Here is a 27,161-nt window from a genome sequence, read left to right as displayed (position 1 = left end):
TTCTTAATGAACCAATCACTCGACAGGTTGTATGGACAAAATCCGAAAAGTTTACAGCAATAACAAAATCATTGTCGGTAAATGTTGAATACACAAACCATTTTCCATCCCTTATTTCTCCATTGGGCAAAGTTCTTAAGTAAATATGAGTTGAAAATTTTCTTCTGTTTTCATATAAAGGACAATCAGAATTTACAATTTTAATAGCATCTTTCTGTACAGTTTCATCTATCATGGACGATGTTAACATGATTAGGTCAAGTACCTGGGTCCGGATTTGTGATTATTTCACAGCCTACTGGAATGTGGGATAGCAGGAGGTTTGCGTTCCAATACTTCATTTACATTTATATCTAAAGCACTAAGTGATGTGTGGCTTTTGCTAATGCCATCATCATTTCCAAACAAAATACAGTTTTATTCTTAATTAGTGAAGATATTGGTCAAAGAAACTTTTCGAAATTGCCTTTTGTGAGTTCAAAAATTGTTCATGTCCTTTAGAGTACCTGAATTATATATCCTAAACCTGTCCTTCACATAAGACATTTCCCTGTCAGCACTTTAAACTTCACAGCACAGGAAAAACACTATATCTTAACACAGAATGCACACACAATATACAAAATGGTGTGAACTGGAAACTTATACTTGAACTCATGCCAACGAACGAATTATTCTGTGACAGTCACCCGCTGATTGATGAATGTAATGCTTGATTGTTAACCACAACAGTGAGTTGCAAGAGCTTGGAGGGAAGCTGAGAGATAATGACTTGGATATATTTTAATTTACGAATGAGCAATAGCCATGTTAACAAAAGACATTACAATCTTGTATCCCTATCATAGTCCTTGGTTCCCTTGACTCCGATGCAGCAATAGTTTTCTGTGAAGTATACCAGTAGCTATGTAGTCATGTTACAGTGGGTACATAATTCAATTACATTGCATTCATATTAAAATTAAAAGTTGTTTCAGAAACACCTTACTTTATTTTTTTCAATTTATCTATAATACCAAAATTTCAGTTGATGTTTTAAAGTTCTCTTCTGATTCCTTGCCCATGGCCCTTAGAAGCGTGGGACCCTTGTGGCTGCACAGGTTACACATGCCTAAGGCTGGTCCTGTATGTGCTGTAGCAAACCATAATATCAGTCCAAGGTGACAATTAACTTCACTCCTTGCACTCTGAGAAAATTTGGAATTCATGTAACAAATTCAGCAATAGTTGTATCGTTTGTTACATGAGGACTAGGGAGCAGCTATTTGTAATGTTTTTGAGTGGTTGCTACCAGCCATTAAGAGAAGTTCTGTTGCCAAACAGTTGAGGTTCGGTGCAGTTCTTGATTTATCTCACTTGTTTTTGGACAAATAATAATTTGTAAGGTTCCATCTAACATTTTTCTCACCCTTCGCACCAAACAGTATAGTATAATGGTTGAGACGTTGGAGAGACGTTCGAGAGACATTGGATTCATATTCAACATGAGTGCGTTTCAAATTGCTTTAACGATGCTAAGACATTAAACCCTATTTTCCACTTTTCATCCCACTCTTCCGCCAGAATGCCATAACACCATTACCATTTGAACATTTTCAGCCATGCTATTGCTCTGAGGATAGCAAAATAATGGTTACTTCAGTGTTAACCATTTGCCCTTCTGTAAAAACTCTATAGCAGAATTGTTTTTGGGTTAATTATGAGACATATGTGCAAAAATAAAGTACCAATGAAATTCTTTTGTGACTAAATCCCCGTTTCATTGTTCTTGAAACCAAGAATGAAATGTGAATGTTTTCCAGCCCTATGCATTTGGAGCTAATGGCAAAGACCAGTGTTGAATGTCAGTACTTTATCCCCCTGCCATCCTACACCCAATTCAGTAATGGCTCAAAATGTGGAATTCATTTTTGCTGCAGCGTGCAGTGCTGAAGAATACAACTGCCTGTTCTCCATGTGGAAGTTGGAAGTTGGATTCTGCATTGCCTGCAGCTCTCATAAGTCACCTGCCACAATAGGATCCATTATAGTATGTTGCAGCACCTCACAGGGCAAAACAAACAAATCCTCCTTGCCCTTTTAACCTCATTTGGGAGTCAGGACACTTTCCTGATTCATGATGTGAAGCAATTTTCATTTCACTTTTAAAACCTAGGAAGAACTGTACATACCTGTGCAGTTACCATAGTGTGCCCTCATTAGCAGCATGGTTAAGACTTTGGGAAGGGTGCTCACCTGCTGCCTTGCCTGAATGTTAGACTCTGGGCAACTCCTTAGTTGTTTTCAGTGTTCCACCTTTGATAACCTGGCCCTCCTGGAAGGCTCTCCAGTGCTGACATTGCTTAACAGGTATATTTTTTGACATCTAAAATTTCTGTCATACTACTGGGAGAAATATTATCATTGTGGGGAATACCATGAATGGGGGTTTTCAAGGATGTCTTCCCATCTTTATGTGGTCCTCCCTCTCAGCAAGCTAAATTAGGTATTGAGTTGGTGACAACCTCTCTGATAACATTGAGCAGGAGAACAGTGTGCCTCAAGGTATTGTTCTAAGTGTGACTGTCTTTTTCACAGCTATTAACAGTATCATGTTGGTAGTTAACATCTTGTCCAGTGTTCTCTGTTTGCCGATGACTTCTCTGGCTTTTGTTACTCCTCAAGTCTTGCAACAACAACTTGTCAGTTGCAAGTGGATATTCAGTGGTTGGAGGAATGGACAGAGAAGAGGGATTTTAATTTATCTGCTGAGCGGTCTATGTATGTTCTTTCTAACCATTCTCATTTTGTTTTAAACTTTCCTGAGTTGAGGTGGAGGGACACCCCTCTTAATTTTAAAGACACAGTGAGGTTTGTGGGCTTCATATTTACTTCTAAATTTGCAAGGTTGTCTCACCTTCTAGACCTGAAAAGACAGTCCCTAAAAGGCACCCATTGAAAATGTCTTTGCTGCATTTCATGAGGAGCAGGCCGAACTTGTCTGCTCCAGGTGTACAGGGTGTTCATGCAATCTTGATGTGGTTATGGGTGTATGGGTCTGCACAACCATCTTATTTAAAAATGCTGGACTAGGTGTGCCATGCAGCAATTCACTGGCCCATGAAGTATTTAGAACAAATCCTGTACGAAGTCTTGAGGCTAGTGATCTGCCGCTTCACATCAAGCAATGACTCCCCATGGTGTGACAAGCCTTTAAAATGATGGATATGCAAAATACACAAAATACATGTGCATACCATACAGTTGCTCAGCCACCATTGGAAAGACTTTTTCATAAATACAACAAGCAATGAATTCATGCAAAGGATTGCATTTTAGAGATGTATGTGGCTGATTTTTAAGTTTTACACCAATGAGAAAATGTCCACCTTGGCCCTTACAGAAACTCAGAATTATTTTAGACTTGACAAAATATAAGGGTTGCAATTTTACATTTCAGTATCTGCTTTTAACATTTTAGTAGGCATCACAGTTTTAAAGCTGTGTACACTGATGGACCTAAACAAAGGGAATCCTCTGCCTGTTCAGTAGTGTTCCCCAACCTGGTCTACAGGATTCACCTCTCCCGTGAATATATAGTAATTACTGCAGTGCTCTGTGCGATCCTGGAAGCATTGCGGCAGATGAGGTGTCTTCAAAGCAAACAGTTTCTCATTTGCTCCAGTTCCCATAGTACAGTACCATTATTGCAGCACTTATAGCCAGTAGAGAAAATGGTTCAGGTAATACATTATCAACTGCACATCCTATAGCACTGTGGGAAGTGTGTGTCATTCTGCTGGGTACCAGGGCATGTGGGAATTTGGGTAAATGAACAAATAGACAAAGCTGCCCAGGAGGTCTGCAGGGAACATGACATGAAACAGTGTGGTATTCCGCTGCACATTGTCACTTCACTGGTGAGTTTGCAATGTATGCAACTCTGGGAGGAGCAGTGGCTGAAGGGAGGGACAGTAAGCTGTGGATGACGAAGCCAGCTATCAGGCTGTGATGTTCCTCATGCCAGTCACTCTGTTGGTATGAAGTGGCTCTAACCTGCCTAAGGATTGGGTACTGTACTATAACACGTGGTTTCCTCCTCTGTTGGCCACATTATAAATGAGTACCTTTTATTTTGTGATAAAGCAAATTTAGCTGGGGTTCTGCCCTATAATTCAGCTGATAACGAGGTGAGTGTGGTCAAACTTTCAAAATTTTGTGTAGTGTCTGGACTCCATCCTAAGCTTTTAGGCTTTTCTGCGCCCACATCACTATATTATTATCATCATCATCTCAACCATTAATGAAAACAGTTACTAAAAATTAAGTATTATCTGTTTGTAGATTAAAATAAATTGACTGTAGTAATGTAGATATTAACATTTTGTTACTCGCTAATAATAAAGGTGGTGTAGTTTCATAAATACTTCCTAAAGCCTGCATTGTGTTAGCAATTTAGTTTGCCATAGCAAATAGTAATAATAATATTGTTTTCTGAATATACTAAGATTAAGTCCTAGTTATCATTATTTCTATTATTTTTCAATAATAGCAAAAATATACAGGGTGGTCCATTGATAGTGAAAAGCGCTATGGTTGGCCCACTAAATGGCGCTGCCATAGAGCAAACGGATATCAACTGCGTTTTTTTAAAATAGGAACTCCCCTTTTTTATTACTTATTCGTGTAGTATGTAAAGAAATATGAATGTTTTAGTTGGACCACTTTTTTCGCTTTGTGATGGATGGCGCTGTAATAGTCACAAACGTATAAGTACGTGGTATCACGTAACATTCCGCCAGTGTGAACAGTATTTGCTTAGTGAGACATTACCCATGTTAAAATGCACTGTTTACCAATTGCGGAAAAGGTCGATATGGTGTTGATGTATGGCTATTGTGATCAAAATGCTCAAGGGGCGTGTGCTATGTATGCTGCCCGGTATCGTGGATGACATCATCCAAGTGTACGGACCGTTTGCTGGATAGTTACGTTATTTAAGGAAACAGGAAGTGTTCAGCCACATGTGAAACATCAACCACGACCTGCAACAAATGATGGTGCCCAAGTAGGTGTTTCAGCTGCTGTCGCGGCTAATCCGCACATCAGTAGCAGACAAATTGCGTGAGAATCAGGAATCTCAAAAACGTTGGTGTTGAGAATGCTACATCAGCATCGATTGCACCCATACCGTATTTCTATGCACAAGGAACTTCATGGCGTCGAATTTGAATGTCGTGTTCAGCTCTGTCACTGGGCACAAGAGAAATTACGAGCCAATGACAAATTTTTTGCACGCATTCTATTAAGCAATGAAGCGTCATTCACCAATAGCGGTAACATAAACCGGCGTAATATGCACTATTGGGCAACGGAGAACCCACAATGGCTGCGACAAGTGGAATATCAACGACCATGGCAGGTTAATGTATGGTGCGGCATTATGGGAGGAAGGATAATTGGTCCCCATTTTATCAATAGCAATGTATGCTGATTTCCTACATAATGTTCTACCAATGTTACTACAAGATGTTTCACTGCATGACAGAATGGCGATGTACTTCCAACATGATGGATGTGCGGCACATAGCTCATGTGCGGTTGAAGTGGTATTGAATAGCATGTTTCATGACAGGTGGATTGGTCGTTGAAGCACCATACTGTGGCCCACACGTTCACCGGATCTGACGTCCCCGGATTTCTTTCTGTGGGGAAAGTTGAAGGATATTTGCTATCGTGATCCACCGACAGCGCCTGACAACATGCGTCAGCGCATTGTGAATGCATGTGCAAACATTACGGAAGGTGATCTACTCGCTGTTGAGAGGAATGTCATTACATGTATTGCCAAATGCAATGAGGCTGACGGACATCATTTTGAGCATTTATTGCATTAATGTGGTATTTACAGCTAATCACGCTGTAACAGCTTGCGTTATCAGAAATGATAAGTTCACAAAGGTACATGGATCACATTGGAACAACTGAAATAAAATGTTCAAACATACGTACATTCTGTATTTTAATTTAAAAAACCTACGTGTTACCAACTGTTCATCTAAAATTGTGAGCCATATGTTTGTGACTATTACAGCGCCATCTATCACAAAACGAAAAAAGTGGTCCAACTAAAACATTCATATTTCTTTATGTACTACATTAATATGTAATAAAAAATGGGGGTTCCTATTTTAACAAAAAATGCAGTTCTATCTGCATGGCCTATGGCAGCGTCATCTAGCAGGCCAACCATAGCACCATCTGGTTTCCCCCTTCAAGGTAGAAGAGTTTTGTTCTGTGTAGTTTTTTCATTTGACACTTATTTTGTGAGATATTTGGCCCAGTCACTATCAATGGACCACCCTGTATATAAACTTGGATGGAAAGAATTTCAAAGTAAATTATTAGTTTAAATGCTCTTCATAAGTAGAGTGTATCTACTGTATTATGGCTAAACTAATTTATTCTTAAGTATTTATTCAAAACAATAAGCCAGTAATGGGAACAAGAAGTATACACAATTTTGAGTTAGTATTAATTATTTATCCAAAATTAATTTTTCTTCAAATCTTTAGAAGATCATCATGTCACAAGGAGCTGCAGTCTCTTAGTTGTCCTCTCACACAGAATATCATACCAGTGTGATCAGTTAAGATGAGCACTTTACAGATCCTGTGACTGCATTCAGATATTGTGCAGTCCTCCAGACACAAGTAGAATGTGATTTATCATAAGTTAATTATGCTCCTTTCGCTATACAGGGTGTTCATTTTAACTAAATACATTGAAATATCTAAAAAACTACGCATTTGATAAAAAAAAAATTATAATTCCAATTTGTTTGTCTTGGACATCCAGTTTTACCACGCTTGAGCCCCCACCTCATCCTGTGCGTGGGTAATGGGGGAAACTCTGAAATCTTCAGTGTTAACTCCCATTTTTTATTGCGGATTACTATTCTGTAGCTAAATCTACATCCATTTTGTCTGAAGCGTTTTCTTCGTTTTGCCACAGGTGGCTCTGTAATCCAAGGAACAGAAATGGGTACACAGTTGTTTACGACCTCCTACTCAATGGCTCTTGAATATCCAGTCACACATGGGTTCCCACCTCCATGCTGCGAGGGTAGCACAGGCCAGTATTTCGTAACTTCTAATTGGAAAACCCGTTCACAACACTGTATTCCTCCAACATATTTAACAGGGACTACTGAGTGCACCACTGTGTCCGTGGCTCAAGGCAAATGCTACTCCACTTTTCCAATTAGTGTAAGTGTTAAAATATAGTGAAGCCAATTTCAGTACACTTAGTGATGCACTTTTCAAATGACCATGCACAGGACAGAAGCATATCTGTGTGAATGTCAGCACAGGCATTTTTCATGCAGTCGACCATGTCTTCACGACCTGTTGGCACTTGCTGGTACAGCTTATCTTTTAAATACTTCCACAAAAAGGAATCCGGCAGAGTCAGATGTGTAAACCTAGTGGGTCAAATAATAGCGCCACCTCTGCCAATTCACCAACCAGTGTAAACACAGTCTAAGACTTCCATGCTTCAATTGCATAATGTCCTGGGCAATCATCATGCTGAAACCACATATGTTGTCAAATGTTCAGGTCAAATCCTGAAGTAGTACTGGTGGTTCCTGTTCAAAAAATATTTGATATTTGTGTCCATTCAACGTGCCATTGATAAAATACAGACCAATGATTTTATTCCCCATGATGCCGCACCATGTGTTGACCAATGAAGGACATTGGTGGTCAACTTGCCATAACCAGTGGGGATTGTTTACACTCCAGTAATGCATGTTATGCTGGTTAACACTGCCATAGTTTGTGAATGTAGACTCATCAGAAAATAGTACCTCAGCAAAGAACATGGGGATCATTTACATTTGCTTACATGCCCATTCACAAAACTACCGAGTTATGGAAATCGGCGCCATGAAGTCCTTAGTGCAGTGAGATGTGGTATGGATGGTACTTATGATGATGCAGTGTTGAGACAATACTACCTACAGACATACTGGAATTGTGGTGTTATTGCCAGGTACATATTCATGGGTTGTGGTGCACTGTTAATAGTGCAACTGTTTCATTAGCTTCTCCTGTAACATGTTCGCTTTGTTCCCTTTCGCCAATCTGTTTGCTACCATTAGACATAAAGGTGTTCGCAACGAATGAGAGCAAGCTTTCTCTGGAAATCGCGCCACATACATTTCTCCTACCTTCTCCATAAATCAGGAGCATTTCAATTTTTTCTTCTGTGGTTGCAACATTCATCATCCACTTGCACGTCCGTCCTCCAAATAAACAAGGCAAAAAACATTGTGCAAGTATTGTAGTGTTTTGAGCCACATTCTGCATGATGCGTGAGTTTTGGTCGCAGTTTACAGATTGTTATGAAATATAGTTCACTACATGGCCATGGTGGCACGTTGAGTAGTCCCCTGTTCAATATGTCAGAGCAATACAATGTTGCGAATGGGGGTTTCCAGTTACAAATTATGAAGTACTGACCTGCCCTTTCCTTGTAGCATGGAGGTGGGGTCCCTCATGCCTGCACTTGTTCACCTTTCCTCCTGCCTTGGGGAGTCATTTGTCATATGCAGTGACTCCCTGAGTGGATTGCAAGCACTCGACCAGTGTTTCTCTCGGGACCCTTTGGTGTGGTATTCAAGATGCTGTTTCTGCTCTTGCCAAGTGTGGTCGTTCAGCGACATTTGTGTGGACCCCTGGCCACATCGGCATTCCAGGAAACGAACGTGTCGATCGGTTGGCCAAGCAGGCCACCACTTCGCCACCCCTGGAGCTTGGTCTCATGGAAAGAGACCTCCAGTCAGCCCTACATCGCAAGGTCCACGATGTCTGGAGCTCTGAATGGTGTGTCTTGAACACGGCAAATACGCTCCGCATGGTCAAGTCATCCACGGCCGTGTGAAACTCGTTCTTGAGGGGCATGCGTAGGGACTCAGTTGTTCTCTGCCGTCTTCGAATTGGACATACGGGGTTGACCCACAGCTGTCTCCTTCGTTGTGAGAACCCGCCCAAGTGTCGCTGTGATGCAGGGCTGACAGTGGTCCATCTTCTGATGGACTGCCCCCTTTTAGCCCCCTTGTGTCAGTCCTTTAATTTACCAGCTGCACTTCCTTTAATTCTCGGTGACGATGCCTCTATAGCTGACTCAGTTTTACGTTTTATCCATGCAGCTGGGTTTTATCACTCTAGTGTGGGTGCTCTTGCATAATTTCTCAGGCTACACCCACTCCAGCAACTTTTAATTGTGACGTGGATACCAAAATAGTGTCTTTTATGGTAACAAGTTGTGTTAGTACCTCTATCAACGCTTTCCAGCTGGAGGTTCTTCGTTTGTAGTTGAGGGGTTGACCTTTTACCTGATCCATCAACCACTGTAGTCTGTTTTACTCTAGTCAACTATTTGCTCTGCTCCTTTTAAGTGTCCTCTATTTGGTGTTACTGCAGTGTTCATTTTAGCTCTGTACCCCTTGGTGTTCCCTCCCTCTGGGTGCAGAGGTTACGCTTTTACTGTATGGGCCTTTTACAGGTATGATTGTTTTTAACTGGGGACTGATGACCTTGATGTTTAGCCCCCATCAAACCCCAAAACCAACCAACCCACATGCCATTGGATATTCATGGGCCATTGAGTAGCATTTTGTAAATTACAATTGTGGACCTCTTTCCATTTCTCCAATTACTGTGCCATCTGTGGTGAAACAAAGAAAATGCTTCAGACAAAACTTATGTAGATTTTGCCATAGAATTGTAATCTGCAATAAAAAATGGGATTTCCCATTGAAGATTTCAAAGTTGGCCCCCACAACCCACGCACAGGGTGGGGTGGCGGATCGAGTGTGGTATCTTGGATGTCCCCACCCTGAGACAAACAAATTGGAATTATAACTTGTTTCCATCCATATTTCAGTGTCTTCAGTTAAAATGAACACCCTGTACATTTACATGAGAATTAATCCACTCTGGCAGACATCTTTCCACACCACACAAACTCTTCCCACCACCTACCCACATACACTTATGGTACTGTAATAAAAGTAAATGACATAACTTGAATGGATGTACATCTCATAACTGAAATCTATGGTACAAAATTCTGTTGCACAGTACACTAGGTACAATCACACTAATTGCCATATAGTATTATGTGAATCTGACATCAAGCGCATATGTATTTTCAAACAATGTGACACATATGAGTTGGTTCTTTTTTTATCAGACTCCCATCTGTTTGCTGTCTGTGTTGCCTTTGCAATGTAGACTTCACTTCAAGCATATATAGGAAATGAAGAACCCTTTCCTCCTGTGGCTGTCACCACTTTCCTCTTGTTTTGTATTTATCTTCCACTCATAACAGCACTTTGCTGACATTCATTAGACTATTTCAATCCAAGTAAAAGTGAACTGAAACATAGGACTGAATCTGAGCCTTGATGTGTATGGTACTATAGCATATAAAAAAGTGCTGTTATACTTTATTTCAGTTCACATAACTGCACTTGTGTATCAATAACTGACATATTATACAGGATTATTATTTACCTATAAAGTACACCTTTTTAAATGACTCAGGAAAAAAGTATACATTGACATAGATACTGGTAAGTGAAACTCTGTCTCATTCGTGAACCATATTGTCCAATGCCAACTTTTTATTGACCCTGATCGTACTGGAATCATTCACACTATACCACATGTTTTTCCAAATTACTTTATTCAGTTCCTGCACCATAGTATAATGGCAGATATGCACTCCTTAGTTATTTGTTGCTCGCTGCTGGTATGTTAACTATATCCCACATGTCTCTTGTGTAGAGCTTTGTAATAGATTATGTTGCACATCACCTGATGTGGAAAGGTGATTATTGCATTGTCATAGGATTGATGTTTCCATTGTTTTGATGCATCATGTTGTGGATGACATGCTTGGTGAGAGAGGAGGCACATTGTGAACACTATTTGCTTCAGCTCATGCTTTGGTATTGCTTTATGTAATCCATATGTCAATAAGTAAATATTTTAATTCCATCTTGCAACTTAATTTTTCTTTGTATCATATTTATTTTCTTTCTCTATTTCTCTTGGAAGTTGAACTGAATGTTTCTTATACTTGATGCATCATGATTGATGATTTGAGGGCAATGACTTCATTGAAACATTTATGGGAGATTTTTGTGAATAAGCACTTTTCACTACCATCCCTCACACTAAAGTTGTTTACAAAATTAGATACTCTACAATAAAAGACGACATATTATTAACTGTAACATATTTGTAAACAGTCATATCTAGTGTTGCTGACTAACAATGTGTGATAATCCAAAAGTAAAAACAAATGACACCGATTTTAGACACACATGAAGCACATATCGCTTTGGAGGATTGTAAATTTTACATGTTACAACATTAACGAAAAGTGAATCCCCAGTTTAAAGACTTCTTTAAAGTTTTCTTATGTTGAAGAAAGATATGACTGCATTTCAGGCACTATCAGTTACCTACATTACAAAATGAGTGCCACAAATTGTATCTGACAATGGCATTGTTTGTTTTGGCAAAGGAATGGTGTAACACACCTGACCACTGCTCCTTTTCATGTTTCATCAAACTGTAGAGCACTGGGGTTTGCATAACCATAAAGACATTAACTGGACAAAATGAGGATGGTTAACTCCTGAGGAAACCAAGACATGCTTCCTTATTTCCTACTGATCCAATTCTCTACACAGCCACAGCCCAGCCAATATCCTGCACAGGCTCACACACAATATCCTTTCCTTTCCAATCTCCTGCAGCTGCCCCAGCAGACATAGTTCTCACAGCCATGTCCTTACAGTAGTAAGGTCTATCTAGTCTGGGTTCACACTTGCAAGAGGGTGGATTTGAGGGGTCATCTCTGGTCATAAATGGTGCCAAATGTTTGGAGCCGATGTCAGACAAGAGCACCTCATGAGACATAATCTTACATCCCCAACATGAATTCTTCAGTGAACTAGTAACCACCCTATGACACTACTACTGTTTACTATACCTCTACACTAGTGTTAACTATATCTTTAAGCTAGCCTAGGTCCAGACCACTGTCTTCCAGATGTCATCATAGTACCTGCTGAAGCTTGTCACCTCCAAGCCTTTGGATACAACATCCTACAGTGCCATAGGTCCACCACCCTAAGACTAAAGGCAATAATGACCTATTGGGAGTGTACGGAGATTGAACCACTGATCCCAGTTGTAGAAGTCCCCTTCCAGCTGCGGGAACAAGCCCTGGAGGCCCTGCCCACACCAGCAATTGTTATCAAGTTGTTGGCAGGGATGCCTGCCTCCCCTGACTCCCTGTGTTGCCAGTCCCAATCCCACACCAGGCACCATCACAATCCATGGGCTGGTTAAAAGATGGAGATCTATAAATCCCACCACTTCTGTGATATGGAGACAGACTGGGAGACTGATAGAGTTGCAACAATATTAATTGTATGGTGTGTAGTCCCACCTTTAGCAACCACTGCTCTGGGGATTGCAGCAAATGGCTGTTAAAGCCCTCAACAGGAAGTAATTACTGGTTTAAGCAGGTGGATTGGGAGTTCGTGTCTCATTACTGAACCTCTGTGCACTGATTTTAAAATGCAACTTTTTAACTTACGTTCTAGATGTGGATTTTAACTTGGAACTTGGATTGTGTATTACAGTTTAAGATGTTCCTGGCTTTATTCATTGTTACTGATGTGAGTTCACATTACTCGCAGTTTGAATTTTTGCTCTCTACTGCCTCTTTGGCCATTGACTTTGCTTTCCACACACTATGTGATTCACAGTAGTGACCTACCTAGACCATGATAGGCTATATGCACAACATATATAGCTCATGTTTCAAGAGCACAATAATTGAATCCAATTCTCATCTCTGCTTTAGTTCCCATTTAATCAACATATCTTGACAGTAATTTTAGTACTAAATAGGGAAAAGCAAACCATATGGCATTTTGACTTTAGAATTTTGTGGCAATATTATGAAAAGGATAGTTGCTACTCACCATATAGCGGAGATGCTGGGTCGCAGGTAGGCAGAACAAAAAAACTGTCAAAGCTTTATTTGCACTTTAGTGAGGGTTGACACGTTGTTGAATGAATCACTCCCAGAAGTGTATATGTGTAGATAAATCAGCTGCTGACAGCACCTGCACACATGGTGTGGATACTGTATGTTCTCGTGTAGCATTTTCCAGAGATTCATGTGGTCAACATTACTTGTTGCAGCTAATTGTCTTAGGGTTGTCATCAACTGCACAGAGAATCTCCTTCTTCAGGTGAGCTGTCCTCATCCTTCTAGGCCTCCCCTAATCACAAGGGATAGGCTTAAATGGTCCCATAATCCTTGAAAGGATGATCAGTTGCTTCAGTCATCGTCCTGTTACTGCTCTATTGTTCTGGAAAGCTCTCCTGATACAAACAGTGAGCGCCACAGCCACTACCATCTGCTAATCCATACAGCAAATTGGCATCTGCCAACCCTGCATGTGAGTACACTTCCATTGCACAATACTGGAAACCAAGATTGTGATAACACTAAACAGTTGAAGCTATGTTGTTGATTCCATTTGCACAGTTAAGTTAGTCATATGTCAACACAAGCAGTGACTTAGTCACATGTCAACAAGACCTTCATTCAATTGGAGCAACCAACATTGATGGTAGAGCTAAGAATTAGAACTCACTGTACATTCTAACCAAATGTAACCAGGATGTTATTTTGAACATTTCATATAAGAAAGTGTTTCATGTAATGCTGATTTGTTTGTGTGTTTCCCATGATTGATGTGATTATGAAGAGAAGTAGTAAATGAGCTGTAACACGGAAATAAAGTATTCCTGGACCCATGTCCCTATAACACATTTTATTCCTCTATGTGTGAGGAATGTTTCCTGAAAGTTTGGCGATATCTTTTTGTTACAGCTTGTATAGTTTTAATTAAAAGTAGTTTCAGCCATCCCATAAAATACCTGGTAGTGTCAATATGCAAGGATATGTACAGGCTGCATCAAACCAGTAAACAGGTGGATCTCTCTCTCTCTCTCTCTCTCTCTCTCTCTCTCTCTCTCTCTCTCTCTCTCTCACACACACACACACACACACACACACACACACACACAAACAAACAATCTAATAGGTTGTTACATATTGAACAGGAATACCAGTGGACTTTGAGCATTTAAATCTTGTTTTAGCCTGAGGAACGTTCAAGAGAAAAGGATAAAAGTCTTAGTAAGCAATCACTGAAGTAAAGAACTGTAATCTTTAAAGCAGCAGATTTGCATTTGAGGGAGTGGGATTCAGATTACCTTGATTTTCTATGATTTCTGTAAATAAGTCAAGGCAAAATAATGCTTTGAAGGGGAAACAGCTGGTATCAACTCCCCATCTTGCCACATGAAGTATGTACTCCATCTCCTTTGACCTCATGATTGATAGTGCATTAATCCATACTGTAAAAAATATTTTTTCGTATTTAGCTTTCAGCAATTTTTCAGAGAGTACGTGGTCAAAAGTAACACAACACAGTTGACAGCTTTTGTTGATTCATAAAATTTATAGTGCACAATATTAACATTTCATTTCTCATTTGCAGTGTAAAAAAATGTGTGTAAAAATAATCATACAAAAATTACAAGCAATTTATAAATCTGTGACTCTGTTTGCGTGTTGCCACTCATAAATTTTATTTTTCATTACAAGCAGTTCTCAAAAAAAAAAAAGAGCAATATGCATTTATTGTAATACAAATTGTCTGTTCATATATTTTTCTTTAACTGTGATGCTCTCATGTGATATTCTCAGATTGTACGAAATGAATTTCCATTAAACAGACTGTGAAATAACTCTTGAACTTGATGATTATGTTATTTTATTCAAAATTGAACATTAAACAGGTATTGGCACTAAATACACTGTGAAAGTTTAATAAAGGAGAAAAACAGAAAATAAAAACAGAGGAAGCTGATACACAGTTGTAACTAATGAATTCCAGTCACTTGAATATATATAATACATTTTGTATAAAGAATGAAATGTATTACTGAAAACATTTTCCCTGTAAATGTAACTTAGAAATTTGAAATGTAGAATTGCAGTTGACCCACAAAGACAATTAAAATATAGTCTTTTGAAATTCCTATGTTACTGTATAACATCTGTAATCTGATCAGCCAGCTGGGTCACTTTTCCATCAAGTGCTTTTCTTGACTGTCGGAAAAGAGTCCCACACTTCAGGAAAATCTTGAGCTCAGTTTTCAGTTTATGTTATCCTTTGTACAGAGCTATCTTGTATCATGCCTATATTTCCTTGCATCGGTCCTCTCTTTGTACATAACGATATCAAATGTGATAATGAAAAATCTTTTGTGTAATGTAAATAATGGAAGAAGTAAATGTAATAATTCACAGTATAACTGAGACATTGGGTTTTAATAGGTACAAAAACTAGACTGATGGGTGTTAATAGGTACAAAAACTAGACTGAAGAATCACTGTTGTTGATATACAATAAGGTGATGAAAGTCATAGGATAGTGATATGCACATATACAGATGGTGGTAGTATTATGTACACAAGGTGTAAAAGGGCAGAGCTGTCATTTGCACTTACGTGATTCATGTGGAAAGGTTTCCGGTGTGATTATGGCTGTCAGTGGGAATCAACAGGTTTTTAACACAGAATGGTAGTTGGAGCTAGATACGTAGGCCATTCCATTTTGGAAACCATTAGGGAATTCACTATTCCAAGGCCCACAGTATCAAGAGTGCGCCGAGAATACCAAATTTCTGGCATTGTCTCTTACCATGGACAACTGAGAGCAATGGTGTTTGCATAGAGCTGTCATTGTTAATAGCCAAGCAACACTTCATGAAATAACTGCAGAAATCAATGTTTGACATACGATGAATGTATCCATTGGGCCAATGCAGTGAAATTTTGCGTTAATGGGCAATGACAGGAGGCGACCGATGCGAGTGCCTTTGCTAACAGCACATCACCTGCAGCACCTCTCTTGGGCTTGTGGCCATATTTGTTGGACCCTAGATGACTGGAAAGCCATGGCCTGGTCATCTGAGTACCATTTTCAGATGGTAAGAGGTGATGGTAGGATTTGAGTTTGGTACAGACCCCACAAAACAGTGGACCCAGGTTGTCAACAAGGCATTGTGCAAGCTGGTGGTGTCTCAATGATGGTGTAGGCTTCATTTACATGGAACGGGCTAGGTCCTCTGGTCAAAATGAACCTATCATTGACTGGAAATGGCTATTTTTAGCAACCTGGAGAGGGTGACATTGCACCATATCACCATGCCACAATTGTTCAGGATTTGTTTGAAGAACATTCTGGACAAGTCGAGTGAATGATTTGCCCACTCTTCTCTCCGGATATGAATCCCATCGAACATTTTTGGGACATAATTGAGAGATCAATTTCTATGCAAAATCCTGCACCAGCTACACTTTTGCAATTATGGATGGCTATAGAGGCATTATGGCTCAATATTTCTGCAGAGAACTTCCAGCGACTTGTTGAGTCCATGCCATGTTGAATTTCTGCACTACACCAAGCAGAGGAGGTCCGACATCATATTAGGAGGTATCCTATGACTTTTCTCTCCTCAGTGTATTCATTGAGAGAGATTAAGCAATATTTTGATATTTGAAATCTGCCATTAATTTGGTGTCTCAGCTGAACATTTATTTTTTGGTATGACTATTTTCAATTCTGTGCTGCATTCTATGTAGGCATGACAACCAACAAGCTGTCTGACTGCATGAATGGCCACTGTCAAACTGTGGCCAAGAAACAAGTGGACCACCCTGTTGCTGAACACACTGCCAAACATGATATCCTTCATTTCAATGACTGCTTCACAGCCTGTATCATATGGATCCTTCCCACAACATCAGCGCCTCTGAATTGCGCAGGTGGGAACTTTCCCTGCAATGCATCCTACGTTCCCATAACCCTCCTGGCCTCAACCTTCGTTAGTTGCTGTCCTCACCCATCCAGCCCCTTCCCTGCTCCCATTCCAGCACTACATAGCCATCATTCCATCACCACACCCAATCTTTTTTATTTATTTTTATATATTTTTTTAAATTTATGTCTCTATTTCTCTCCTTTTCTGCTACTCCCCCCCCCCCTTCCCCACCTCTCCCCTGCCTGGCACACAACCTGCAGCACTTCACTGTCTGCCATCCCCACCATACTATCCCACCCCCTCTCCACTCCAGCCTCCTCCTTTCCCACACCCAATTGCCACTACCATCATGCACTGGTGCTGCTGCTTGCAGTGTGGTCTCAGTTGCCTGAGACTGCAGTCGTGTGTGTGTGTGTGTGTGTGTGTGTGTGTGTGTGTGTGTGTCGACAAAGGCCATTGGCTGAAAGCTTTAAGTGTGAAAATCTTTTTCTGCTTATCTGCAAATCAGCATCTCCGCTATGTGGTGAGTGGCAACTTTCCTTCTCAGAATATTGTTTCAGTTAAAATTGATCATATTCAGATCTGTGTAGTTGCACAAAAAACCCATCACATCCATATAGAATTACACATAATCCATACTCAGAAGGTGATCAAAAATAGTCCCATCAAAAATATAGATGTAGAAGTGAGACAACAAAATAAAAATTAATTTTTTTAAGACTGAAAATGTTGCTAAGTTTATGCATGATGCTCTTTCTTGTAGCTATCCAAACATTAATGACATTTTGCTACTGACATATGTTACTAGATAAGATTTGAACTTCCTACTATGAGCACTAATTATTATAACATGTGAAATGTAAGATCTTTTGTGGTTTACCTCTCAGTAGCAAATGCATACTTCAGTGTTCACTGACTGACACAGTGGGTGAACATGTAGCCATACATCTGGAATGTGAATTAGTTACAGGCCTAAAGTAAGCTTGTTTGCAATTCAAGGGGTAGAGTGAACCAGATAGTAGAAGTGTGTTGGCACAAACTTCCCACTAGAATGTCATGTCTGGGGCATCGATCAGGCCTTCATTGATTCAGGATTACACAACTTGGGGAACACAACCTAGGTGGATAGTTGGTTTCCTTCAACTATGTGTGATATAAAACAATTCTTAGCCAGGCAGGCATTAACATTTCAAATAGCATGAGACTTCCCTTCCAAAATATGAACATCTACTCCACTTAAAGAATCTGAGAGGTCAACCGTTCAAATGAAATCTGTCTTACAAGAGCGTCACAATTAAAGCCAAAGAAATAGTAGAAGTTGTGTAATGATTACTTCAGTTGTAGATTGAAAGAAAAATAATACCTGCACCTGTGAGTTTTCTCGCCATTATTTGTTCATATTGTTAAAGATCTGATTTCACCATCCTTATTTCTCAACAAAAAGTAGACATTGGTGCTCCATACAGAAATACATGTGATCATAAGTGCCCCTATGGAACTGCATTTGAGAAAATTTATAGTGTGTCTTTCCAGTAGATTCTAACCAAGATGACTGCAAATTTCTCTCTGCTTACCACAGTTCCCCAGCAAATAGATATTTTATTTTATATCCCGACTAAATGTTTGTTACTTTGGTCTCAGGTGCAGAAACAACAAAATGGAAATTCAAAATCAATAGAAAAAGAGAAGCTGTAATAAAATGATAATTTCCTCACTTAATACAATATATATCTTTCATGATACCAGTATAAGGGAGATTGATATTTATCTGATATCTCCTCCTCTGAACATGGCAGGAGCCCCATTTAGCTGGAAAGAAAAAAGAATGGAGGAAGTCTGCCGTGGAATATGTACAAGCTATCCTCTGCTCGTTTCTCACTTCACATGGATCCTCTTGCCTCACTGAGCTACCTGCCTGTACATAGCACAAACCCTAGATAGTTCCATGAAAATCTTTGTCCATAACAAATACACTAACCACAAATAGAACCTATTTGTAAGAGGCTGTTATTTGCTCCGCATAAAAAATCGTATCCCTACAACCCTTGTGCGTGTGGCTTCTGCAGCTGCAAAGGAGTGCCAGAGTCGTCCATATGTGCTGATAACCTTCCAAAGCCTCTACAGAAATAGTCTTCTTACCAGCTAGTTCATAGATAGATATCTTTTTCATAACAAAACCAAATATCACTGTTAACGAGTATTCTGCTCCTCTTTTACTACCCAATGCTCCTCAGCATAAAACTCAACAATTTCCTAGAGCTTCAACTTTCTCTCATATCTCGAGGTGAGAGACATCCCCCAAATCCTGCTCCCCCTCTTTGCAGCAGTATCCCATTGTGTGATCCTGTGTAATGTCCTAGTCCATTCCTTGGCGAATACTGTTATCAACCTCACAACCTGTGGAACTTTCTTCTGTGAATGACCCAAAGGGACCACATATGACAGTGGACATTTGATATACTATTTATGTTGTAACCACTTTGCAACATTCTTTGTAGGTGTAATAAGTTAACAGCTGAACATGTGTGCCACCAAACTGTAGCAGACTGCAAGCTTGAAGACATTGTTACTGATCATGTTGCATGCTGCAACACTAATCGCCTCAGCAGTTGTATGTTGTTCCATCCTGAAATTTCCATTATCCCACACTAAAATAATTTTAGGTGGAATTTTTGTGGAGCACTTCAGCAATTGTAATTGACATAGTTATTTAATTTTTAAATGCAGACTAAATAGAACAGTTTTCCAGTAAACATTACTCTTTTCAAGTTAATAATTAAATGATTTTCAGGTATTTTGATAATTGTAGTACCCAAAAAATCTGTATGCATACTTATTACTAACTCCAACCATTGAGCAAGGAATCAACTGTCTAGTAAGGAATCACACGTTACATGTGTGCTATTAGACTGTTTCTGGTGCTCAGGTATTCTACCAGCAGATGAAGGAAGAACTCTCCTGATTAAGTTACTACACAGTGGGGGGTATTTTTCCTCTTTTCACTGCTGTTTTCAATTATGAGTTGTCCAATTTGCATGTACTGTGTACCGTTTACCTATTGTTGTTGATCAGGTTTGAAAATTGACATCTGGCCTTAGATTGTGCTTCTTTTATCGGCCTGTGAGTGTAGAGTTAGGTTTAGCATTCTATGACATTCAGTGACAACTGGATGTTGTGAACTGTCAGTCACCATTGATGGTGTTTTGCCAGAACTCATGTATGCATTAATTGATTTCACTGCCTGTTCTCGACAGAACATGGTAAAAATCACAACACAAAAAGTAGTGCCGCTGTGGCCGAGCGGTTCTAGGCGCTTCAGTCCGGAACCGCGCTGCTGCTATGATCGAAGATTCAAATCCTGCCTCGGGTATGGATGTGTGTGATGTCCTTAGGATAGTTAGGTTTAAGTAGTTCTAAGTCTAGGGGACTGATGACCTCAGATGTTAAGCCCATAGTGCTTAGAGCCATTTGAACCATTTTTGATCAAAAAGCAGTTATCTTGTTTTGCGGATCACCAAGATAAATATTTTTTTAAATATTTTTATATGCACTGCTTGTCATTAAAATTGCAGCACCAGAAAGGACAACAAATAACAAAATTTTACTGATTGTGCGTATACAGTGCAGGAGCTTATTAGGAAGAATACGTGATGAAATGTGTCAGTGATTTGGCGGTGTACAAGGTGCAAAATTTAATAGATGGAGGCTCTGAGCAGCCTAGGCACTAAGTCAAATTAAGTTTGGATGACAGGTACAAGTACATCATTCTGTGATGCTTCAAGTCTTGTCAGAGTTCATTAATTGTAGGTTCTGGTGAGTGATAGCATCCCATTCTCTCAGAACCCATGACAAGATGTTTTTAGTAGGTGAGAGATCTGGAGATATGTTGGCCAGAAAAAATAAACACACTCTGTATCAAAGTGATCAGGATAACACAGGATATGTGCAATCTTGTTTTCTTGTTGAAAGGTAAGGCACAGACACCAGCCTTACCATATCAGAAATGTCTTGACTGCTGTTCAGATTAACGGCTGTATGAACTGGAGATGATTGTGTTGTCTGCCCAATGGCACTCCATACTGTCATGCCAAGTGTTGGGGCCACGTGACTGACGAGTGCCATCTGGCAATGCTTGTTCTCTTCTGAGCCTCAACACAAGCACATGTCCATTGTAATGCTGTATGCAGAAATGGGACCTGTCTAGAAAGATGATATGGTGCCACACCTGTTTTCATTGTTGTCATTGGATGTACCACTGCTGGTGGGACTCTGTCTGCTGTTGCATCAAAGGAATCTGCACTTGTCCTCACTGTGCTGTCGTTTTCTGACACAAGGTACATGATGTGGCTGTATGAGCCTGCATGGCCAGGTGAAAAATGTCTTGTCCTCTCAGGTGCCAGTCATGCATGACGACTGAGATCTTGGCAGCGAGTATAGCCTTTCTGAATCCATCAATTCCATTTTCATACTACAGCCTTGGGATCGCAGCTAATGTGAGCAGCAGTATTGTGGGCCCATATACTACAGTCTTGGTAGGCCATGATCGTTCCATGGTGAAATTTCCACTTGTGCTAGGTGTTTCTCCTTCTTACACATGGCATACCATAATTTTCTCACAGACAATCCACATTCAACCACAATTTCTAAATGAGAAATGTGCTGTGTACTCTTTCCTTGTGCTTTTACTCCTGTGTACTTTGTGTGTTTGTGCTGAAATGCTAGTCATTTTATATCCTAGCATGTGTGTCAGTTTGACATTTGTTGCATGCCATTTTCAAGTTGTCGCAATTTTAATGGCCAGTAGTGTATGTTTATCTATGCTTCCACTACCTTGAAAACTGCAATGCTTAATGCATCAAACACACTGTTTAACCTTCAGTACGGTTGCTAAAACTACATTCTAGCAGAGAGTTAAAGATCTAACTCTACGCAGAGTATTTGCTGTGATGATGTAAGTGACAAGTTAGACTTGAAACAGTGTTTAGAAGGAAAGAAGCAGCATATTACAAGTTTTTTTTAGTTTGTTAATGGGAGATGTTTAGATGCTGTAAGAGGTAATACAGTGCACACAAAGATAGGCACTCAGATTCAAATCTATGTCCAACACACTGTTTTAAATTGTCATAGATAATTGTATTCCAGGTAATCTGCCTTCATTGGAAGCCTGAGATGTTTCCCATCATGTCAGCTTTATCTTTCTAATTAAAAGATACTGAGCTAGTTAGCACAGTCATTAGCACTCTGCACTCGCATGCCGGCAGCAGCGGTTAAAATTCGCATCTGACCATCCAAATTTAGGTTTTCCATGATTTCCCTTAAACACTCCAGGCAATTGTCAGGATGCTCCCTTTGAAAGGACATGGCCACTTTCCTTCCTCATCCTTGAAATATTTCAAGCTTGTGCGCCATCTGTAATGACCTAGTTGTTGATGGGGCATTAAACATTATATTATTTTTCAATTAATTGGACAGATATGTAATACTTAAAGATGGCTTGGTGTTGCCAGGAGAAACAGTGACCTGCTTTTATATATTATTGTGGTGACCAATTTTGTATGAATTGTGCCATCTTCACATCTAAAATGTCGAGAAGATGACAGTTATCATTTTCTTTCATATTATTCTAAAAATTTTTGTGAAAGTTTGAAAATACTTTATTACATCAAGGAGATGGAGTTGTTATTTTGATTTGTAAAGGGGTGGAGCCTTTTTTGTTACGTCATGTAGCACCACCACCACCCCCCTGCTGGTGCGGTCTGCTTTTGCTATGCTATAAATTTTCTAAAAGTTTGAAGAACCAATATTAAGTGAGGAATCTAGAAATATGCTGTATCCTCCTGAGTATCACTCCTATAGAAAATGCGAAGAAAATATTTGACTTGATCGCCATGAGCACAGAGGCATTTAAGCAATCATTCTTCCTGCACACCATATACACGTGGAAGAGAAAAAACCCTAATGTGACGCAGTGGGAGGTACCCTCTGCCATGCACATCACCGTAGTTTGCAGAGTATGCATGCAGATTTAGAATACTAAGACAGCTCTGAAAATGTTTCAAAACAACTGTCTCTGTCTATGAGGGAAAGTATTTGTTGAATGTGTCCAGATGTAATTAAATGTTTTATATGTGAACTGTTGGCATTGTGTTTGAATCATGTGTAAACTTGGCATTTTATTTACATTCTTATTTAATGCTAATGCTATTCTGCATTTCTCTGAATAGAACATTGTGCACATCAGAAGTGCAGACAGTACGAAGTAGAGGTTGAGGAAGAAAGTATAGTACCTGCTGCGAGAATCAGATCCGTTAAAGTTGTGTGCTGCTATTTTGATGAATTCCGAAGTGACTTCTTCATGTTCGTATCTCAACTCCATAGGCAAAATGCAGAAAGCAAATGGAAGTTCCACCATTTGGGTAAGTCAACAAAAGTTTCTTCTGTGGTATACAATGTTTCTGGAAAAAATTTTTAAATTATGATTTTATACGATATTATGAACCTATGTTTGAAGCCTCTAAAATTTTATTTAACATGTTCAGATGGAAAACGTGGGACATATTATTTGTTTTTTTGTAATTATAGTGTGTGTGTGTGTGTGTGTGTGTGTGTGTGTGTGTGTAGTTAATTCAAATTTTGCCAATACAACTACCGATAGTGCAGTAAGAGTTATATTATTTTCCCCTTGGCAGTACACAAGTTATCATCATTAGTGTTCTGCCTAACTGCAGGTTTTCATACAGTAGTTCCCCCATGCTCTCCGGTCTTCTAACATCCTCTTCAGGTCCATGTAATTTCTGCTTCCCTTTACGTTGTTTGTCAACATGTAGCTCCTCCTTCCTCTCAGTCGCCTCCCATAAACTAGACCTTCAAAGCATCTGATAGCAAGCACTCCCATCTCAACGAATGTCCCATCAAGTTCTTCCTTTTTCTTATAACCCGCAGCAGTCTTCTCCACTCACCAAGACTTGCCAACACTTTTTGAACTCACCCTTTCCATCCACCTTATCCTATCCATTTTCCTCTACATCCACATCTCAAATACGTCTAGTTTTTTTCATCTTCTTGTCTCAGTGTCCATGTTTCTGCCCCATAGAGTGTCACACTTCAGAAAAAACACTTGCCTAGTTTTTTCCTCAGATCTTTATCTATTTTGCCACAAAATATTTATTTTATTTCTATTTTTTTATTTGTTACAAGGTAATAATGATTAATTTTTTAATTACAGTAGTCATTGTGACCACATGACTAACACAACCAAAGTACATATTAGTATAAACTGGCATACTGTATCGCTTCTACATATGATAGCACTAGTTATTAAGTGAGACTACATGATCAACATAAAGTAAATAATAGAGATCTTTCCACCAAAATCCTCAGCTCCACAGAAGTTTCAGTCCTGTGTAAAGGCCTCACCTTTAGCCCTACACCCAAATTTAACCATCCTGGATTTGTCAAAGACCTACTCTCCTTCTTTCAATCCCTACAATGGAAGCATTTCTTTGCCACCGATCCCTCCTATCAAAACCACCCTAATTCCAACACTGAACCCTGCCTCTTCCAGTTCATACTGCCATCCAACTGTGATCCTCCCTTATCCCACTAAACCATCTTCTGGTCAAATTCTAGGAATTCCTTACCATCAACTTAGCCTCACCATCCTTCCACAGGTCCCATCCTCAGAACACCAACCTTTCAGGAGAAGAAAGAACAGCCATACACAATGTCAAAACAAACCCTGACGTAATGATCATACCTGCTGACAAAGGTTCTAACACTGTTGTTATGAATTGCAGTCACTACCTGGCAGAAGGCCAATGCCAGTTATGAGTCCTCCACCTATGAACTCTGCCAGGGTGATCACATCCCAGAAGTCCAACACAGCTCCAATCTCTGCTTAAAGTCTTATGCCATTCCCAGAACATCTCCCCTGAATCCTTTTCTCTTCTCACCCCTATGACACCCCGCTCACCCACCTTTTACGTGCCCCCAATATCCACAAACCCAACAATCCTGGACGCCCCATTGTGGCTGGTTGTTGTGCTCCCACTGAAAGAATTTCAGCCCTCATTGACCATCACCTCCAACCTATTGCCCATAATCTAGCCTCCCACATCAAAGACACCAACCACTTCTTTCATCGACCACACCCCTTTACCTCCTGGATCCCTACTTGTCAATGTTGGCGCCACCTTCCTTTACACTCACATCCTTCATGACTGGTCTTACAACTATTGAACACTTCCTTTCCCAACATCCAAACCCTCTACCTCATTCCTCATACACCTTACTAACTTTACCGTAACCCACAAGTACTTCTCATTTGAAGGGTAGGTATGTAAACAAATCCACGGCACAGCTGTGAGCACCTGCATGGCACCCTCCTATGCTAACTTTCTTATGGGCCATGTAGAGGAGACTTTCCAAGCCTCCCAAAACACCAAACCCCCTTATCTGGTTCAGGTTCATTGATGATATCGTGATGATCTGGACTCAGTGCCAAGATGCTCTACTTTTGTTCCTTCGCAACATCAACACCTTCTCCCCTATTTGCTTCACATGGTCCTCCTCAAACCAGCGTGCCACCTTCCTAGGTGTTGACCACTTCCATTCTGATGGCTCCGTCTGCACCTCTGTCCACATTAAATCCACCAACCACCAACAGTACCTACATTTTGACAGCTGTCATCCCTTTCACACAAAAAAATGCCCTCCATACAGCATAGCCACCAAGGGATGGTGCATCTGCAGTGACAAAAACTCCCTTGTCCAGTATGCTGAGGATCTCATTAAGGCTTTCACAGACAGGCACTAGCCCCAAGACTTAGTCTGCAAATAGATCTCCAATGCCATTTCCCCTCATACCCCCCAATCCTCCCACAACCCCCAAGAACCAGCCACAAAGGATTGTCCCCAACCACATCCTTCACCAGGCCTTTGATTAACTATCATAGTTTGCTGAAATGAGGAACATCCTAACCAAGATATTTCCCATCCCTCCTAAAGCAGTGTTCCTTTGCCCACCCAACTTTTACAACATCCTAGTCCATCCTTATGCCACTCTCAATCCCAACCTCTTGACACAAGGATCATATCCCTCTGGAAGACCCAAGTGCAAAACCTGCCCAATCCACCCACAGCACTTCCTATTTCAGTCCTGTCACAGGTTTATTATACCCCATCAGGGGATGGGCCACCTGTGAAAGCAGCCATGTCATTTACCAGCTCTTCTGCATTCATTGCACAGCTTTTTATGTTGGTATGACTATCAACCAGGTGTTCACAAGGATGAACAGCCACTGCCAAACTGTGGCCAAGAACAAAGTAGACTACCCTATGGCACAACATGCAGCTGAACATCACATACTTGATTTCCATGGCTGCTTCTCTACCTGTGCCATCTGGATCCTTCCTCCATCAACAACTTTTCTGAACTGCACAGATGGGAGTGATCCTTACAACACAATCTCCACTCCCATAATTATCCTGGTCTCAACCTGTGGTAACACACTGTCCTAATGCCCTCCATCCAACAGTTTCCACCCCATCTGTCCTATTATCTCCTCCCCATTCTCATCTCCCACCCTTGTTATTTCCAGCCCTCTGCCAATGTTTCTGCCCACCTTTCCCCACTCGTCTGTTTCTTTGCTCCTTTTTTCCCCACCTCCCTGCCCCACAACCTCCTGACATTGCACCTTTTGGCAGTCTAGTCCCTCCACACTCCACTAGGCAGCATTCGTCTCTCTCCCCACCCATACACTACTATCCCTTCCCCTTCCCTACCACCTCCAGATTGCTACTTGCATCCCACATGGTAGTTGCATTCTGGCCCGAGATGCTGGAGGTGGTGGTCATGTATGCATGAGGTGTGCTTGTTTTTATGTGTGAATGGTGTGTATCTCTTTTACTGATGAAGGCTGCGGCCAAAAACTATGTGAGTGCCTTTTAAGTGTGCGTTTCTGCAACTTGTGTTTTCTTTGTGGTAAGTAGCAATCTGTCTTTTCCTACATTGTCAAAGTAAATTATAGTATGAAGTGAAATAATACACAATTAACAGTATTTGGTAAATGAGGTTTACTTACTATGATGATCCAGAAACGCAGGAACAGAATAGAAGCAGTGGTCAAGCAAGAACTGTTCTAACATTGCCTTATATGTTGGTTGGTTGCTTTGTTTAAAGTG

The 27,161-nt window shown here is 40.3% G+C and overlaps 1 long non-coding RNA gene across 2 annotated transcripts in view; it reads left to right on the top strand.

The window, feature by feature from the left end:
• Nucleotides 1-27,161, top strand: part of LOC126188264 (uncharacterized) — an 82,724-nt gene that overhangs the window by 18,869 nt on the left and 36,694 nt on the right. For both annotated transcript variants that reach the window (XR_007537846.1, XR_007537845.1), the window contains exon 2: nucleotides 23,204-23,395. This is a non-coding gene — a long non-coding RNA (uncharacterized LOC126188264). The remainder of the gene's footprint in view (nucleotides 1-23,203; nucleotides 23,396-27,161) is intronic.

Source organism: Schistocerca cancellata, chromosome 5 (genome assembly GCF_023864275.1).
Source record: "Schistocerca cancellata isolate TAMUIC-IGC-003103 chromosome 5, iqSchCanc2.1, whole genome shotgun sequence".
Lineage (NCBI taxonomy): Eukaryota > Metazoa > Arthropoda > Insecta > Orthoptera > Acrididae > Schistocerca > Schistocerca cancellata.
The sequence above is the reverse complement of the archived record's forward strand: the minus strand, read 5'-3'. Positions and strand labels throughout refer to the sequence as shown.